The sequence below is a fragment of the Macaca thibetana genome, chromosome 11, assembly GCF_024542745.1.
Source record: "Macaca thibetana thibetana isolate TM-01 chromosome 11, ASM2454274v1, whole genome shotgun sequence".
NCBI lineage: Eukaryota > Metazoa > Chordata > Mammalia > Primates > Cercopithecidae > Macaca > Macaca thibetana.
Window position 1 is genome coordinate 65,968,865 of NC_065588.1, and position 20,416 is coordinate 65,989,280.

A 20,416-nucleotide genomic window follows, 5' to 3' on the forward strand; every position below is an offset into this window, starting at 1 on the left:
CACACTAATGTTGCCAGATTGTTATTGCCTGATTTTACATCATATGTACTTTTCATTTGAGCAGTAAGTAGCAAGCTTCAATCTACCATTGCATCTATTTTAGAGAAACCAGCAATTTATTGTATACATGCAAAAATCTACTCCATTTCCTTCTAGAGCTAGGGAAGACCTGAATATCAAATCTGGTCTACCTTCTGTTTTTTGAAAGAGGTTTTATTTCTATAGGATCCCTATACTGTCCTTGTTTGTACTATTTTTGGAGGTTTCTATGGATATAGTTTCTACAAGTCCCCTCTGCAGCTTGTTGCAATTATCTGATCATTATTATAAAATTATTTTGCTTAGTCCAAACCAAACTCTGTGGCTCCAAGTGAAGCCTTTTTGATGGGGAAAGTCCATTCTCTATCGAAAGAGAATAAAATGGTCAGTGTTTTTCTTACATTATGTTTGAATAGTTGGAAAAGGTGGTAGACGTCACAAATTAAAATGAAGGCACTAGCTTAAGTGATTCCCATCCCTCTGAAAATCACACAGCTAATTGTCAGTTTTTTCTTATCTCTACTATTCAGCAAATACTGAGCACCTACTCTGAGTCAAGTTCAACAACCACTTCCTTTAAATAGTAGCTTGTAGGGCTTTGGATACCTTCTCTTACATTTTAATAATTTCCTTTCTCTTGACCCTTTTCAAATCTTTAAAATGAAGACAGCTGAACTGAAGCTGATATTCTTGATCTGCAGTCTAGTGCTCTCCCTCTGAGCTATACCCTCTCCTTGAATCTGATATTCTCATGAGAAGAGCCAGTTGTTTCATGTCATGCTACTAATGATATGTTACTGTTTCTAATCAAATAAAATTCAAGGTTTGAAAATCAAGAAAAAAATTTGACAATTTGTTACCCACCTGAAAGCTATTTTCTCCATTTCCTCAGGCTCTTCATTCTAAGAAACTAAGCCCTAAATAATGTACTTTTTCCCTTATAGACATGTTTGTATTAAAACTTATCTCGGATTAAATGGCCTTGACTGTCAAAGCTCATGATGATCTTAGTTTTTATTTTAAACTTCCAAACGTGACTAAATCTTCATGGTGTCTCAGGAAAGTGACAAGGGTGGTTGTTCTGGGAGCTGAGAATTCCGGTTCTAATTCAAATCCCCGTCTGCCACTGATGCAATAGGTAGGCTTGTGAGCTAAAGCAGAAGAGGCGCCATCAGGCACTCTAGAGATTGCAACATCCTCTGGAAACTCGGACATTGAGTTTCATTGTAATTCTCTTTTACATGTAATTACATGTAATTCACTGTGTTTGTGAGATGTTTGGCTTTTTCAGCAAAACAGTACCACTTCAAGAAAAAGGTTGTCAGAAGACAGGTGCATTGTTTTATTTATAATAACTAAAAATTGGTTACAACCTAAATTTCTAATAGTGGTGGATTTATTAATTATGGATCTAACATATAATGGAATATTTTGTAGCTATTAAAAATGATGATGTTTATGATCTTAAGGAAAAAAGTGAATTACAATGTGGAATATGTAAACCCAATTAGATATATATAGATAACTTTCTATAACAAAGTTTATTAAAACTGGGTTGCAAACAGTTAATATATTTCCATTCATGCACACACAAATACATAGAAAAAACCGGATGAATATACTTTAAGCATTAACAGTAACTACCTCAGAGTGATAGGATTATGAAGATTTTTATTTTCTTTATACTTTATTATCTAAGTGCTTTATAATTTGAATATATAATGTTATAATCAGGGAAGAGTTTATCTTAAAGAAGAATAGGTTTAATTCAGTAAAACGCTTCTGTTTAAGATCCATGTGTCAAGAAAAATTGTAAAAGATTTTGACATGGATTAAAAGGATTACTGGGTGTCTTCCATAGAAAACTATGCCTAAATCACATCATTCTGGGCTATGGGATTCTATGGTATTTGTGCCTTTCGGTGTAGTAGAGCTATTTTAAAACTCTGTAAATTGCAGGAAACTGATATCGATGCAAATGATTTTTATGTATGGATATGCAAATGAAATATGTTCTTAGGGGGATCAATAGTTTCAGTAAAAGCCATGTTTGCGTTTATTTATAAATTCATTCTATACAGTGTATGTGTGTATCTGATGTTTGAATTCTCCTTTGAAACAGTTGTAACATCTTCTTGGTCCCTTCATTAATTAAGTAGTTAAATACAATCTCTAACATGCATTCATATTATATTTCTATGAGAGTCGTGGTTATATCTTTAGAAATCTATATGCTTTAACATTTGCAAAGTTTCAAGTTAACTTGAAACTTTAACGTTTGCCAAGTTTTAAGCTAACTTGAAAACATTGTCAATTTCACTTCAAATTTGAACCAGATTAATAACATCTGTTGAGCATTTACCACGTGCCAACCATTGTGCTATTTACTTTACATCATATCATTTTATTCTTACAACAATCTTCTGGATAAAAAGGAATTAAAAAATAAAGTACAGTAAATCCCATTCCTCACTTCACTTATCTTTGATAGCTCTAATCTCAGACTCCTAATTTGTACTATCTTAATATCAGAGGACTCATTATTTGTTTCCAAGCTCTTAAAAATAGTTTATTAAAAGTGATTTGAAAACAGTATTGTTGATTATATTTAATCTCTAAAGAACACATTTTTGAGAAGCTATTTATCCTCTTCATCCTGAAGTAGGTGCTCAAATGCTTTGCTAGCTTAGCATTGAAAGCAAAGAGGAGATTCTGGCCCAGATTGAGCAGAGTGGGAAAAAGTATGCTGTGGGAAAAACTACATACTAAGAGTTGATGACAAGTAAAAGCTCACGAAGGAAACTGGCAGAAACTCCAGCTCACTTGTTGAGGTTTGTGGGAGTAGCTGCTAGAACCTGTGGAAGGACAGTAACCACCAGGCAGTTCTTGAGATCTACGAGGAAGAATAGTCTGTTCAGGAAGCTGCCATCAAAAAAGCTTTGAACATTTTCTGCCCATCTCTCTGCTTAAGATTTAAATTCTCCAGGTAGCTATTATCAAAAGAGGGCAGTGGGGATGCAGGGAAGGCAGAAACATCTGCTGTCCATAGGCTGTATAGGAATACCATGGAAGTGCCCCATGTTCAGGAAAATGGGGGAAATGCTGAAGGCTTTGGAGCAGACAAGCAGTGACTGAAGTGCTCAACCCAGATGGGATTAATCTAGAAGGGCTTCAGGGAGGTTAAGCAGAATTGCCGTGTAAAGGAGAGCCGTTGCTTGGAAAAAGTGCCTATATGATACTGGCATTTAGTAGGCACTGATATTTATGGAGTGAATGAATGAAAGAACAGTGCAAAAACACTAGTCCATTCAACAAGCAGATACTGAATTCTGACTAGAGCTGGGGCACCTAGCAAGTTCAACTGTATGAAGAGGGAAAACTTGCCCAGTAGCAGAATGGTCCAGTGAATAGAACAAACAGAGGGAGTTGAGACAAAGTGTTGCCAGTTGATAGAATGCCTCAGATTCCATTATTAGCAGAGATAAAATGATCAATGTCTTAAGTGGTTTCTGTATATTATTTCTCCAAAATGTGAAAACAACTTTGATTGGCTGGTTTCTGAATTTCTGACAGAAGAATCAGAAGCTCTGAAAGCCGAATGCAGTGTAGAGGACAGAGGCTGCCCAGTGCTGGCACTGGGCAAGTCTGTCTTATGGGTAAAGAGTATCTCCGGCCTTAGGCCAGTCTCTCAATTCTCTGTCTTTGGGGCCACCACTTTCCCACTCTCTTAGACAACAAGTTTCCTATGTCCTATTCCTTCTGTCCTAATAAAACCTAAGCTTGCACAGAGGAGCAAATGGCAAATGATCTAACACCACCTTACACCTCTGTAGAGTCTTGTATTCAAAGTGCTTTCATAAAACATTGAAGCTGTCTTGATCAAAAGCAGCAGAAAGATTACTTCCTCCAGGGGCAGGTCTGGTTAATCTCTAACGGTGGAATTTTAGGTATTATGTTGTACCCAGCATCTCTGAAATTATCCCACATAGTTATATATACATACCTATATAGATAATATCTCTATATAGATATATATAGATAAAATATATAGAGATATATCTATACAGATATATATGGATATCTATATATGTGAGATAATTTCAGAGATGCGGGAGTTCATTCTTTACCTGTGCAGGCAGCCTCTGATTCTGTGTGGAAACGGCATGGGCTTCCCAGGAGACTGGGAACAAGAATATGCCAAGGACAGGAAGAACCAGCCAGGTCATGCAAGGAATTTAGGATTATCTGAACATTTCTATGAAATTATCTGAACATTCCTAAGAAATATCTTTCTTCTTTCATGTGGGGATCTCCAAAATGAAGGTGATTTAATTAGAATTTGAAGTGTGCTGTAAGGAGATTAGAGCTGACCTTTTATCACCTGCCCATGCTACCTTTGAGACCTCAGATTTATCACCATCTTTGGGGAGTCCTGGAACAAAATCACCCAAACAAACCCTTCTGAGTGGAGGATCCCCCACCTTTTTTGGTGTTACTGATATTGTCATCTTTCAACTTTGAAGTTAGAACCTGGTTTCTGGAAGACTCCACAATGTCTTGGAAGCTAAACATTCAATACATGGACAATTGTGGATAATATAGGTAACCCAAAAGAAGAAGATAATTATTAGTAGTAATTTTACTATTTAGTGCTAACTATGTTCAGTTTTGTGTCTATCTTGTGTGCTTTTTAAAACAAAAATGGGATTATATAATTTGTGCTTTTTAGTAAACATGCAGTAAGCATCTCTTAATGTTAGTTATTCATCATCAACAGAGGTCAGTAAATTATGGACCACAGGCCAAATCTGGCCTGCCGCCTGTTTTTGCAAATAAGGTTTTACTGGAACATGCTCTTTTACATATTGCCTGTGGCCTGCTTTGATGCTGTGATGGACAAGGTGAATGGTTGCAACAGAGATCAAAACACTATCTGGCTCTTTACAGAAAAAGTTGACCAACCCCTGATCTACAACCTAATTAATAATCATAATAACTGTTTTCAAGCACTTGCTATGTGCTGAGTGCAGAATCATCCTTAGGAATATAGGTTCTGAGTTAGTCGTCCTGGCTGTGAATCCTAGCTCTACCATTGACTACTTCTGGGACTAGGGATAGGTTCATAAGGCTCTGCAGGCCTTAGTTTCCTTGCTTGTAAAATGGGGATAACCCTATCATCTCAAAACGTGGTTGTGAAGCACTATGCCTGGCACAGAGAGACAATAAATTTTAGTTACTATTATTCTCATTGTTTCTTAATTATTATTTTCTCCATTTAGCGTCAAGGCAGCCCTAGGGGATTTCTATCCTTGTATGAGAAACATGAGGCTGACAGAGGTTAGGTAACTTGCTTGAGGGTTATCCAGATAGTAAGTGGCTGCAAGGTCATTTATTCCTTACCTTGTTTATTCAGTCATTGTCAAAGTCAAAATAAAAATGTAGAGATGAATCTCTAAATTTAATGTTTTATTTGGGAAGAAATAATCGCAATTTGGAGCATACAGGCAGACTAGGTGGTCTTTGGTATGCCTGAAGAACAAAGAGGAGACTGGAGGTTTTATAGAAAGGAGAAATGTTATGTATTGTTCTTTGAGAGAATTAATTTGCACTATGAAAGTTTAGGGAGCTGGCAAGTTTTGGTTGGTAAGTGACAGCGGTGGATAAAACTAGTTTTAAGAGTTGTAGCAGGTTGTTTCAGCAACGATTATATATAAAACTGGTCTAAGGTTATATAGCAAGCAGTTTCAGCATCCAGGCTTGTAGAGAATTACATTTTTGAGCAGTGTTATATGCCCTGAGTGCTTTTTCCCCCTGGCCTCATGACTTTGTTTTAGTTGGCTGTGACAAGAATGACCTAATTTGTATGATCAACTTTCACACAATCAAAAAATACTTGACTGTCTGTCATGAGCCTGCTGCTCTCCTAAGAACCAGGGACTCTGTGATGAATAAGCAGAGTCCTTGCCTTATAGTGGCTTCTTCTCTAGACAAAGGGAGAAGACAATAGGAGATAAATAAAACAATGATTTCAAAATGTCATTAATTATGAAGAAAATAAAACCAGATGGTGGTGCAGAGAGTCTGATGAAGACAGAGTTACTTGAGCTAAGACAATCAGGAATGGTTTCTGAGGGGTGACATTCAAGCTGAGACCTGAAGAACGACCAGAAGCAAGTCATGCATCTGTTTGGGAGAAGAATGTTTTAGGTAAAAAGAGCAACTGTGCAGTCACTGAGCTTGAGGTGGTTGGGAGAGGGGTAGGAAAGGAACAGTGAGGTGGAAGCACTTGAAGTATGAGTGACAATGGGGAGGGTGGTAGAAAATGACATGAGAGTTTGGTTTTTATTCTCAGTGTGGAGAGTTTTAAGCAGGAGAACAGGCAGGGGCAGATGGATGGGATGTGGTGGTGAGGAAGACAGAGGAATCTGTTTAGGATGATGCCTAGGTGTTGGTGTCAACAATTCGTGGATGGTAGTACAATGTACTTAGATGTGGAAGACTGAAGAACAGGCATATGTGTGTGTGTGTGTGTGTGTATGTAATTAAGAATTCATTTGAGACATTTTACATTTGAGATCTCTTTTAGACAACCAAGTGGAAGCGATGAGGCAGTTGGATTATTGAATTTGAAACCCAAGGAAAGATTAGAGCTGCTGATGTCAATTAGAGAGTAATCAGCTTATAAGTAGTATTTAAAGCCCCTGAGACTAAGTGAGATCACCAAGAAGAGTACAGATAGAGAAAAGGGTCCCAGATCACATTTTGGGATCCAAGTGAGAGTAGCAAAGGAATGTTTGTGAGGTAAGAGGGAAACCAGGAGAGTGTGGTTGTTAAACTAGGAAATAAAGTGTTTCAAGAAGAATATGGTCAAACATTTCAAATGTTTCTGAAATACAAGACAATTGCCTATAGAATCTGGGAAAAAGAGGGTTGTGTGTGACCTTGAAAAGAGGTTTCCATGCAGTGGAGAAGGATGTCCAGTTGGTGGGTTGAAGAGAGCAGCCTGTGATAAATAAGAAAACCACTATCATTTAATGAAGGAAAACCACTGCCATTGAATGAATGCTTTACTTTATGTTAGACATTGTACTAAGATTTTAGCTATATTAATTCTTAATTTGCACAACACAATGAATGATAATGTTGTCAGTATTTTAGAGATGAGGAAACAGATTCAGAGAAGTTCTGTACCTTGTCCAAGGTAACACAGCTATTATGTATGTGAATTGCTTAGATTTGGACAGAAGTCTGTCTGCTCTGAAGGCTTGTGTCCCTATCCACTGTGCACATTGTCTTCTAAACAGGTCACAGGGAACATCTATAGAGATAGTTGTAGAACTCATGTCTCCTGTTAAGATAACCAGGGCTGGCTGGCTTGCTTTCTCTCTCTTTCTTTCTTTCTTTCTTTCTTTCTTTCTTTCTTTCTTTCTTTCTTTCTTTCTTTCTTTCTTTCTTTCTTTCTTTCTTTCTTTTCTCTTTCTTTCTTTCTTTTTCTTTCTTTCTTTCTTTCTTTCTTTCTTTCTTTCTTTCTTTCTTTCTTTTCTCTTTCTTTCTTTCTTTCTTTCTTTCTTTCTTTCTTTCTTTCTTTCTCTTTCTTTCTTTCTGTCTGTCTCTCTCTCTCTCTCTTTCTTTCTTTCCTTCTTTCTTTCCTTCTTTCTTTCTATAATTTGCATGTAAAATTATTCTGGACTGCTAGCAGTTGGCACTTTACTGCCATCTGCCATTATTCCTTTGAAAATCCCAGCTCTAGCACAAATAAGATGAGGTGTTAGTGGTAAAAAGGTAATGGCTTATGTTCATTGAGCAGGCAGCTCCAGAAACTCACAATGTAAGTCCACTAATAAGAGTACAAAGATATCAGAACACCATCACTGTTCTTTAGTACTGCTCTGTGCATAACAAAAATATACAGAGGGAAGTTAGGCAGAAGGCTATGCCCAGAAGGGCAGTATAAATATTAACTCTTAATCTTGTAATTTTAGGTAACCTGACTCAGGCAAAAAGTCCAGCAAGATGGGACCCCAATGGTTGATACCCTGGTGTTAACAATGTAAGAAACAAATGTCATATATGGCAATAAGAAATAATGTGTTCTGAAGAGAGCATCATGTGACTTGATGCTGAGAATTAGTGTCATTCTCATAGGGTTAAAGCTACCAATAGCTCAACTATTAAGAGCTGAGAAATATGCTTCCTAGGAATCTCTGTGGTATGCAGGCGAATGGCGTATGCCTTGTTTCAGGCAGACTTGGCTTTGAATCCTGGTTTATTTGCATCTTAGTTGTGTGACCTTTTAAAGTTTCAATGTTCTCCATCTGTCAAATGGGGATAATCACACCTACCCTCTTATGGTTGTGAATATGAATGATAAAATGTTAAAATGATAGAATAAATGGTAGTGGTTTTATTATAATATTTGCAAATATGAAGGAACCAAATTGCTTGCTTTATTTATTGTGAAACAAGAATGAGTACAGCTACATACGTAGATCCAGACATTTCTTTTTCAAAGAAACACTCCTGTCTCCAGGGAATTATTACAAGTTTTACATGTTCACATTAATTCCAGTGAATTTATAATCATAAAATCCATTTATAGCCCTTAGTTGCCAAGCAACAAAGGACAAAGTACTGAGTATTTCCTTTTATTGCAAAAGGTTCAGCTTTTTCATGTTGGTCTTGAAATCGACATTTTTCAGAAAACACATAACAGTGAAACTTAATGTATTTCCAAGGTTTAGTTGGCATTCTTTGGGGATAGACTCAAAGCTGAAAGAAATACATTGTTATTATTGTCCTGTTCTTAGATCGTCTAAAGCATTTGTTCTAATTTTATAGTAAACTGTAAGAAGTTCTAAAGTTGAGAGACTGCAAATTCATTTTAAGGAGATAACTTTTTTCAGTTTACCTATGTTCTGTGATGCTCTCACTTTAAAAGAACCGGTTCTTTTATCTGTCAACTGTCTTTCAGGAAAGGCTGGGGCGGTACAAAATTCATACAGAAAAATGTTATCTGCTGACCTTGTTAATCACTGATCTCAAGTAGGTCATTTAGCCATGCCTTGGCAAGGTTTGGGGAAGCTGGCTCAGAACTGAACTAAATTCTCTACTTCCTTAAAAGGGATAGAAGTTTTTAACTACTTCTGCTGTTTTTGTTCATGAAAAATCAGAATTAAAGGTTTGAAAGTCCATATAATCCAGAAGGATATATTACTATTTAACATCCTGTAAAGAACTCCAGTACAACTCATGTATTTAACCGCTCATAAAAGCATGCATGGGAAACAGTTTTTAAATTTGCATAGCTATTTTTTTTAATTCATCTGTATTAAAACAGTGCAAAAGCAGATTAGACTTCTTTGGAATTTTACTGCCTTTGTTCCTATATGTGTTCTGTATATGTAGTGGATTCCATAGATGGAAAGAGTAGAGACAATGATCCCCTTTTTTTCTTCCATTGTTGGATTAGGGAAGCTTGTTGCTTTGAAACAAATCTATCGATAAGTCTCATGAAAGTTCCTGAAATGGAAAAGGTTCCCTTGTCCCCCTCACAGGGCATGTGACAGGGGCAGTGGCTCGCTTTTTCAGTGCACCGCTACTCAAACCTCTAGGGGAGCATACAGACTGGCAGGCTGTGGGGCTCCAACACCACGGCAGTGTCTAGAGGTGAATGCTTACAGCTCCTAAAGCCCCAGTGGATGTGTGTTACCGTGTGCTCTTTTAGTTTTGCCATCTGTAGGCTTGTGTTAACCAGCTCAACTAGACCCTCTGCCTTGTCACAAGGACCGAGGGCTTTCTGTATCCCAGGTTCTTGCCTTGGTGTACCGAAAGAATCGGATCATTACGTGGGCTTGGAGAATGAGTGCAAGGTTTTATTGAGTGGAAGTAGCTCTCAGCAGATGGGGGAACCAGAAGGGAGACGGTTTTCCCACTCAGTGGCCCGGACTGCCCTGGCCAAATTCCATGTGCCCCTGCCGGTCAGTGGCTAGCCGGCATGCCAGTGTGGGTCCATTCCTCTTGACATCCAGCCGCCTGTGTGTTCCTCCACCAATGTGCTCCTCTTGCCCTCCAGCTGCTTCTGTGTCTGGGTCTCGGGTTTTTATAGGCACAGGATGGGGGACGTGGCAGGCCAGGCTGGTCTTGGGAAACGCAACAGAAATGCCTGTCCTCACCTAGGTCCATGGAGGTGGAGCCCTAACTAGGGAACACGCCCTGCTCTACCCAGCACTCCTGCATCAGTCCTATGTGCAGGAAGAGGCAGAAATGACACAGATGATTATAATTCCACAAGATAACGCTAGTCAAAGCTCTTCTGCTAAGAGTAAATATTCCTTGGAACAATTTTTCTGTGTGAATATAAGAATAAGATCTAGCTGTTAGCATGAGCAGGCTAATTCCAGTCAATCAGAAGAAGGACACTTTAAAATCTATTATCCATCCATCTCAAGTGTTGTTCCTTCAGAAGCATTTGAAGAACTGCCATTAGCTCCTTTTATCTGCATAAGGATAAGACAAACAAAAATTTGCTTCCTTCCCCTGAGAGAGGCAGGTTTCTGTGTAAGAATCTGAAGTAACCTTTACTGGTGGTAAGGAGGTGAGGTCTGTGAAACAGTGCTCAGGACCTGTCCTCCCCTTTGCTGGCTTTTTGTGAAAACGTTAGAAAAAACAAAAATCTATAGATAGCCACCAATATTAACATGTGTTTATTTTGCCAGTTCATTCTTAACCCAACTTCAAAGTTTCTTTCTCACTCTGCCATTTGTGTTATGCTTGCTTATAGAGTTTGAGATTTTACAAACTCTTGGATTTCCATCAACTTGTTTGTCCTTCACACATTAAAAAAAAGAAATTGAGCCTTAACAAATTGACAGATGTGTCTAAAATCAGACTGATAAATTTCAGGCAAGACCCTGTCTTTTCATTCCAAGTTCAGCGCTCTTTTTATCTGCACACTACTCCGCCTACCTAGAGGGAAAGAGCAGGGAAAGACATGTATTGGCCCATTAGCTTCCGTATTCTAGAGCGAGATGCCAATAAATATAATCAGTATTTGGGAAAATCGCCTCCCTTCTATCCTCGCCTCACTTACCGCTAGCCATTGTATAATTGCTCACAAACTGGCCGCTGGCTACCCAACCCCACTACCTCTTCAGGACAGAGTCAAAGTTTCTATCTTTTCGGACTTTTCCTAACCTTCTGCTAGGATGTAACTGATGTGTCATGAGTTCAACAATCGGTTCATTGTTTTGAGCCCTGTCTCCGGGGGAGTGGAGGCAGAGAGCAGGGGAGGAATTAGAAAGGGATGCACATTTACTGTGTGCCATGCACCAGTAGTAGATTCATATATGTTATCACGTTTCATCTGCAAGCAACTCTCTAAGGGTGGTAAAACCCATCTCCTTTATCCAGATGAGGAAGTAGGCCCAGAGAAGTTAAGTAAAAGTAGAATTTAACCCAGGTCTGCCTGACTTGCAGTTTTCCAAGTCTCATGCTCGTCTTACCTCTGGGTCACATGGGGCTCCCTCTTTCTGGAGCACACTTCCCTGCCTTGTTTACTTGGTTAACTTGGTTCACTCCAGGTTCTGACTTTGGCATCATTCCTCCAGGGGCTCCCAGTGTGTTTCCACAGTACTTTGCACTTCACCTTTCAAAGTATGTAATGAATGCCTTTTTTCTGTGTCTGTCTCCTATGGACACCTGGAAGGAGGGAACTATGCCTCCTTCATTCCTGTTTCCTCAGCACCTAGGGACTGGTACATAGCAGTCACTCAAATGTATGTGTTGAGTCAATAAATAAAAAACTCAAATCCTTTTTCCAGGATTCCAAGTCTTCTGGATTTCCTTCTTTATCCTGCAACTGGCTGAAGACTAGGCCCTCAGACAGTGCTCTATTGGACTGTCTTTTCCCTTTCTGCCTGACTTGGGAGGACAGAAAGGCATTGCTGGGGCAGGACAGGCACCCCTGAAAGCCATAGGTGAGCAGTTTTCTTGTCACATCTTGCTGAACTTGTGCCATGCAGTGTCAGCCCAGGGGACGTTGATTTAATATTTAACACTGTACATTCCAGGTGAGCCAACTCACCTGCAGAGCCTGTGGGTGGTGTCTCCTCTTTAGCTGTCCTTCCTTTTGAAAGGCTTTGTCCCTTGCTCCCCTGCCTCCTCCTCTTCTCCCCTCTGTTTTCCTTCCTCATCTGCCTCCTCCTTTTTTGGCCTTGGGCAAAATTAGACTTTCTAATAGGCCAAACCAGAACAATAATTCTTCCAAACCTTGGTTATAAACTCAATGAGATTACTCATTTCTATGAGACAGGTTCCTGTCATTTAAAAGAAATTGTCAGCTTCTCTTTCCCAAATTTATCTTCTATGGCTAAAGTTAATATTGCTTAACATGTAGTCAATTGTGTTTTATTTCTTTTTGGTAGTTTTATTTATTCTTCTGTATATTAACATTAATGTGTATTGTTGAAGAAAAAATGGATGTAACATAAAAGTTTAATCCTCACATTGTAGGACTGGGAAAAGGCTTAGCTGTATGGTTTCTCAAACTGCTGAAAAAATTGATTCCCAGACTTCCAGAAAGGCCAGAGGATCATGCTTAATTTATATTTCAAATCACTAATTTAAAAGGAGAAGTGTGAACAGGATAATGTACTAGTAAAGACCCTGAAATACTTTTACCATGATAGAGGTTACATGATGCAATGAGCTAGTCACTTTCCCTTCTTAGTTTGAATCCCATTACAATTTTCAGATTATTCACGAGAAGCTGTGCAAAGCCACAAAGGCAGCTCTCTAAAGACATTGAGCCAACCAGCAATCATTTATTCTTTACCCTGAGTGATTCCTAAGTTTGTGAAAAAGCAGTGAAGGATGGATTCATGTGGCATTTCAGTAACTGTAATGTTAAAGGAACGTAGATCCATAGCATGTTAAAGTTACATATGGCTGAGTTACATATACTAAAGTTACATATACTGTGCCTACATCAGCAGGCACACCCACCTTCTTTCCTGCAAACAGAAGCCAAATCTTTTCAGATAGAGGAGGAGAGTCCTTGAACCTAGAAAGAGCAGGTTCTGACCCAGCTCTGTCAGATGGATTGTAACTGATTTAAACTAGTTATCATCATCTCAGTTTCCCCCTCTCTTTCCCTTTGGTCTTCATAATTCAGCACTGCAACTCTTCTTTGCAACCCCTTCTAATATTTCTAAATAAAGGTTAAATGCCAATATTTACTGAAGTACTTAGCAATATTAATAATAATTTAGTATGTCTTAAATTTTTATTAGATATGTCATTGTTTTTATTAACTTTTAGTGTTTTTATTCAACTCTACATTCTTCTACTATTTTTTGCAGTTCTACAGAAAGCAAGGTTGTTCAGGAACACGTACATTATGTTATGGTAGAAAACACCTGAGCCCCTGCAGTGACACTTGTGTTATTGCAACTTGAGCAATAGTTAAGCTCACTAAGACAGCTTCTCTGAAAAATAGGGATAATCATAGTACCTATGTCATAGAATAAAACTGTTTTGAGGATTAAATGAGAAAGTAAATGTAAAATTCTTAGCATAGTATTGGTACATAATAAGTGTTCACTAAACTTACCAAGTATTATCAATCTTCTCCATTGATTGTCTCTCAAATAGCTTAGCTTGTGATTCTTTTGCTCCTTGCTGGATCTCCTCTGGATCCTCTACTATTTGTTAGCATTCCTTTTAAAACCTGGGTCCCACATCCTCAAGATCCGACCTGTGCATAGAGAAGCAGGAATTGCACTATCCTAGTTCTGTACTCAATATTTTATTATAATTCTACATTAGTTTCCTTGTCTTTTCAAAACCTATGACAAAACTAAAAGACTCGTGTCTTTGTCATCTATTCATTCATAAACCAAATTTGCCCATATTATATTTACATAACTAGAAAAACCAATGCAAACCTGTATGCTTAAGCTACTAAATCTCATCCTGCCAAAGTCAGTCATGAATGCAATCAGTCAAGATTAGAGTCTGACGTTTTCTACTATATTGTTCCTTGCCCACTTCCTTCAGGCTGTCTGAATGTGTGTCCAGTTTGCCTTCTCTATATTTTTCTGAATTACAAGTAACATTGTTGAGAAGGATGAGAGCAAATAATTTTATGCTGAATTTTAGGATTTTCTTCAGTTTAACTCTCTGGGGGGACAGTTATTCTCCCAGGTACAAATTAACCTGATTCTAGCATAATTTCCTCTACATTTCTCCATCTTAGCTACAAATGCAACCATTTTTGACTTCTCCTCTCTACTCCCGAGTTGTATCAAAAGCTCCTTCTAAATGTCTGCTTGGGTCTGACATCCCACTGCAGTGTTCCTGCCTGTTGACTTCCCTGTGCTCCCCTCTCCTGCCTTAGTGCTGCTCACTGTTGTATCCTTGACGCCTTGCACACTGCTCTTCATTACATATGCAATGAATTTTGGATGAGTAAGTTCATTTAGTGTCTAGTTGAAATAAAGATATACATTTCCTTTGAGAGTCTCCTAATCTGCCAGTCAGGCAGCTGAACAGGAAAGGCAATGAAGTCCTTTTGCACGGCTAGTTCTTGGTAGACACATGTAGGTTCCTGGATATTTTCTGCTGTTCTTAGAGTCCAGCAGCCAAGTTTTTGACAATCTTTGCCAGATTTTTGCATCTGTAACAGTTTTAGAAAACCCATGTGGGGGTTGCCATCCTGTTACACAATGTGCTTGAACTATTTATTTACTCAAGTTGAATAAAGGTTAATTTTGATTTTATCTCTCAATTATCAGGCACATAATAAATTCCAGGTGATTCATGTCATGTTAAAGTCCAGCCAGAGATAGTCTTCTAATTCAGTTATTATTTCCAACAATGGGTCATGTTACTTCTGTTTGAAATAACTGATTAGATTCTTCTCGGGTCAATGTAAGACTATCTGTACTAGGAGACTGGGAGATTCCCAGGATTCCAGGTTGTTAGGTGGAGTTTTTCTTGGGGGCAGTGCCCTGCTGCTCACTTCTGTCTCCAAGAGTACAAAAGAGTACATGGCCCCATGCAGATAAACTCATGCTCCTTCCCCGGCTCCTCATCCAATTCTCTCATATTTCCTATTTCAGGTCACCAGCATGACCATCAAGACAGGGACTGGGAGTCACCTAGATTTCTTACAGTCAATCACAAAATTCAATGGCTTATCCTCCCAAATACTAGTCACATACAGTGATGTGGTAAATGTGTAATAACCAACTCCCTAGGTTTGGGGAAAGGGAAAGTCGGGAAGCAGCCCTGATTTGTAGCGTTTGCTCATTTCCATGGTGTAAATGATCTCACTATGGCCGATGTCAAGCTACTCACATCACGTTAAATATGAAGTTGGAAGAGATGTGCACAAGCTTGTACAACCTGGCTCCAGCACATCGCTGCACATTCTTCCACTTTCCTGACCACACCGCACCAGGTCAGACTTTCACAGCATTCAAGGCCCTAAGACCTATTTCTGTTGATAGTTGTAGCCTTGTTCACCCCTGCTCTTAGAAGCTTTCCCTGGCACCTTTTTGCTCCTGTTGAGTCATTAAAGTGCCCCACAAGGCCCTGTGTGCATCTCTGTTGTCACATTATCTTGCTATGATATGTTTTTATGTCAGTTTTTCTTACTGGTCTATAAACTCCTTGAGCACAGAAACTAATGGTAATGACCAGGGGTAGCATTTTATTGAGCTGGGACCTATGCTAAGCACTTTGCATGTATTATCTCATTTAATTCCCACAACAACTCTATGAGGTAGATGCTTGTAGTGTATTAACCTCATTTTGAAAATGAGGAAAGTAAATAAAGAAAGACACTGAGAGGCTAGTTAACTTGTCCTGGGTTACACAGCTAAGTCTCAGCAAGGATGTAAGCCCTAGCCTGACTATAGAACCAGAGTCCTTAACTACTATTGCTCCTTTGTGTTTGGTCCCTAACCCTTAGCACTGTGCCTGGCCCATATCACATGTCCACTGTGTTAAGAAATGCAATATGGGAAGTTTAATGTTGGCAATGTCCTTGACTAGTCTCTTGAAACTAGTCTTGCCCAGCTTCAGTCCAGTCTCCCAACTGCAGGCTAAATGATCTTTCAGAATTATAAACCTAATCACATCACTCTCCTGCTTAAAGTTTTTCAATGACTCTATCATTTTCAAGATAAAGTTCTTATCATAATACACTTTCCACCATTCATAATTACATCTACTCATTCAAAGCTTTATTTACTCACCTAACAAGGTCAACAGTTATTGAATAGCTATAATGTTTTAAGTCCTGTTCTAGATGCTTAGGATCTGTACAATAAAAAAAAGTTTTTGCCCTAGAAAGGCTTAGAATTGAGCAGAGAGAAAGAGATGCACGATACATAATTGCTATAGTGGTTGAAATAAAAGCACATACAGCTGGCAGTGGGGTCCAGGAATGGTGTGGCTCTCAGTCTCTACCATCTTCTTCACCTGCCTCCTGGCTGTGGTCAGACTATGGGCACGTTTCCACAGAGTCCTGCTGTTGATTATTTGAATTTATTTGCCCGTGCCTTTTGTGTTCCTAGGATGTTTATCATCTTTCACCTAGTGAATCCGTACTTAACCTTAAAAAGCCCTCTCAGGTGTCACTGATAGGAAGTCCTTGGCTCACCCAAGGCCAGCCTAATTAAAAGACTCCCATAGTATCCAAGCACACGTTTATCATTACTTAACACCTTGCATTGCTATAGCTGATTTTCTTGTCCCTCACTGGACCGTGAGCTTATTTCTTATTTTATTTCAGGACACAGAGTGAACACTAAGTAAATGTGTAAGTAAAAGAATAAAGCAATTAGTCAATTAATGATTGGTAATATCTCTAAGAAAATGTCATCCTTACTTCTCTAACTCTGGACTGGTTGTGTCTCTACACACCAACATTAGATTTTAGATCCAGTACTACATTTAATGGATTTTTCAAGGCCAAAGTATTCTAAGCAAATGAGAGAAGGGGAGTATTTTATTTCTCTTCATCTCCTCCATCTTCTTTTCTTCCTCTCCTCTTTCTTCTTCTTTGAAATATCTATTAACATTTCCACTCCAGTTTTTCATGAACACTGGCATGTCAGAGGGAAACTATCTTAATGTTTAAATCCAGAAAGCAACCGTTTGGGAGACCCTCATTATTATTTTTAAAATCATTTAAACAGCTAGAGTTGTTGGAACAAATTTTGTCATCTTGCCAGTTGTCTGAATACTCTGGGCGTCACTGTGTGGCACCAAGTGTGAAAGAATAAATCAAGAAGAGGGCCTTATCAGTGTTGGGGAAAGCGATGAAGAAAGCTGTTGGATGGAAATAAAAGATATTTATATAGGACTGGCAGGTGGTGAATGGAGAAGGCAGGGAGTCCTGAAAGCAAGGTCTTTGCTGTGTCTTCCCTGCTCACGCCCTTGGAGAAGCCCCATAGGCATATGTAGATTTTTTAGTAGGTCCTGTGGATGCAACTTGGGTGTGTTTGTAGTACTCCCTGATGGACTCATCTTCATAACCAAGTGCATTTTTATTGTCTGCCAAAGGCCAAGAGCAGCAGGACATCTTACTGTCTTACAGCTCTTGCTGCCCCTGGAAAGGGATGCAGAGAATTAGGGTAAGGAAGGGCTTTGCTTTACAAAAGCAGTACGGGGACAGTTTCTCTGACACACCCAGGAGGCCTAGGCAGCTTTTCCCTTTGTAAGCAAAACTGTGGCAGCCCCTCCTAGCTACAGAAGTAAAGAGTGGAACCTGATTTCAAACTGAGCCTCCCTGATGGGGGATAGGATGCTTACGGGTGCCCTCTTGGCAGGCTTGGGTGTTATAAACAAGTGTTAAAAACATTTAGAGCAAAACGTTTATTTTTAAAAGCATGAGATTTATTTTAGGAGCCATTTGAGAGTTGTTCTCTGTGTGTAAAACCTCCTGAAAACAATTTTATGTGACACTGTGGATTTATCTTTTTGAGTAATTTCCTTTGGATTTGGAAAACACAGATAGGATTTTGGAGTCCAAGAGGAAGCCAGCTACTGCAGGGATCATCTCTCCTGATTCGTTAAGGTGCTTGGGCAAAAGCCACATCAGCCAGGTCCTAGAGCTGTGGCCCATCTCCTATTTCTACCTGGGGGAGTGGGTGGGGGCCGGTGGGTGATATCAAGCAAGTGACACAGAAGTCAGGTCTTAGAATCTATGGGCCACCTCCTATTTCTACCTGAGGAATTGTGTGGGGTGTGTGGAGGGGAGAGTGAAGGGTGCTATATAAAGCAGATGGGACACCAGCAGGGGCTTCAGGGGAAAACTAAACAGATTCCTCCCTCCATCTGCTTCTGTTAGCAGTCGGTTTGCCCAAAGCCCAGTGAAGCAGTAGAAGCAAGTCAGTCCTTCCTCAGTTGGCGGGCATTGCTGGGGAGGCGGCGGAGCACGAGGCGGTGGAGCATAAGGCAGTGGTGAGAGCAGGCTCAGTAGCCTGGGTTGGCTTCCCTGTGTGCCACTTACATGCTGTGTGATTTGGACAAGCTGGGTAACCTGTGTAATCACTTGGCCTTTTCTGTAAACTGGGAGTAGTATTGATGGCCACCTTCTAGGGCTGTTAGGAAGATTAAATAAGATCACATAAGCAAAGTGCTTATTGTTTTGCTTGGCCCAGAGTGAGAAATTCCAACTCCGAGTGTCCCTGGATAACTGCAGAAGTATTCAAATTGATCTCCCTTCTCTTCTTGTACCCTTATAATCTTCCCACAAGCCACCAGAATGACCTTCGAAAACATGAAGTATATGATGTCACTCTCCAAAAGCTTCCTATTGCTCTGCCCTCCTGTCCTATGCCCATGCTGCCATGCTCTAACCCATTGGATGATTTGTTTCTTGCCACTGCCATTTTTCTCCACCTGGCACGCTCTGCCCTTGGTCTCTGCATGGCTCCCTCCTGAGAGAGGAGTCCGCATAGAAAAGCGCTTGCTCCATCACAGTCTATTATACCAGCCTGTTTTGTTTTCCTCATTCTCTGAAAATACCTTGTGTTTGTTATTTTTTATATGTCATGTGTGTCCTACCCTACCCCCAATGTCGCCTCCTTTCCCTCCCTTAGAATGCAAGCCCTCTAAGGGGTTCTTGTCTTCTTTTCCACAGCTGTGTCCCCAGAACCTTGTGCAATGCTTGGCACATGGTAGGTCCTTAGTAAATTGTGGTTGAATCAGTGAAAGAATGAAGATGTCTTGTCCATCCCAGCCTTTCTTCAAAGTACAGCTCAAGACTTAACTCCACTATGAGGTCATTTCTGACCATCTAAATCTCCAGGAATCTCTCCTGTGAATCCAGGAGGCATGTGGGATGTATGCCACTCATTTTCGTCTTAGCTCATGTCAACAAATTGAGTTGGTGATGTCTCCTCCACAATTTTCACAATTCTAGAATGTGGAGAAAGAAGAAAAGCCTGCAAATTCTTATGAAGCCAGCATAAAACTTGAGGGGCATTGGGGTGGGGGATAGAAAGCAGAACTATTATGTATTTAAACTGTACCTGGAAAAAACCCACAAAATTTATTAAGACCTCATTCAATTTCATCATTCAATATCATCTATTTCAGATTTTAATAAGATGAAAGAAAAACTTTATCACTTTCCACTGTTGGGAAAGGCGAAAAAAAATTTTCAGGTTCTACAGATGTGAGTACTATAATCCTCTAGCAAAGCAAAGCACGGAACAAAGTGTACCTCACAGAATGGCGATTGGGAATTGCCAAAGATAATACCTGCATCATGCGGTGCTCTTGACACTCTTCTAAATGATGGGATTGAGTGCATTTGTTTATCCGTGGCAGCTTAGAGAGCAGTTGACTCCAGCAAAACTGGCTCTCCTCTGCATTCAGCACAAATAAACTCCTCGCCTTAGCTTAACCCTTGGATGCTGGCTTTTAGATATTGTCTATTGACTATCAACTAGTGGCAGTCAGGAGCTACAATTCTTTGGTGATTCTCTGGTGGGGTGGGAGGTTCTTGTGCCACTCAAACTGCTGCAGTAAGACAAAGGCTTAGTCAGAGGACTCTGAAGGAAACTCACATTTCAAGGCCCTTTTGTTGTTGGGTGCTAATGTATTCTTCTGCTCAGAAACTGCAGAAAGGATGGGGGAAGGAGGGCATACAGAACAGAGAGTGTATGCCCCAGTTATGTCACCTCTTTACTAAGGATCATCAATCCAGTCCCTGCTAGTGAAGATATTCATTCATTCATTCAGCAACTATTGTTTTTTTCAAAGAAAAAGATCATTTTATTCTTACTCTGAGATGAATTTCTTATATAACTTGATGATTACAAAAGTAATACATTTAAAGAATAAAACAGATGTATAAAGA

At 39.5% G+C, this 20,416-nt stretch overlaps 1 protein-coding gene across 1 annotated transcript in view; it reads left to right on the forward strand.

The window, feature by feature from the left end:
* Positions 1–20,416, forward strand: part of MYRFL (myelin regulatory factor like) — a 115,721-nt gene that overhangs the window by 848 nt on the left and 94,457 nt on the right. The window lies entirely within an intron of this gene.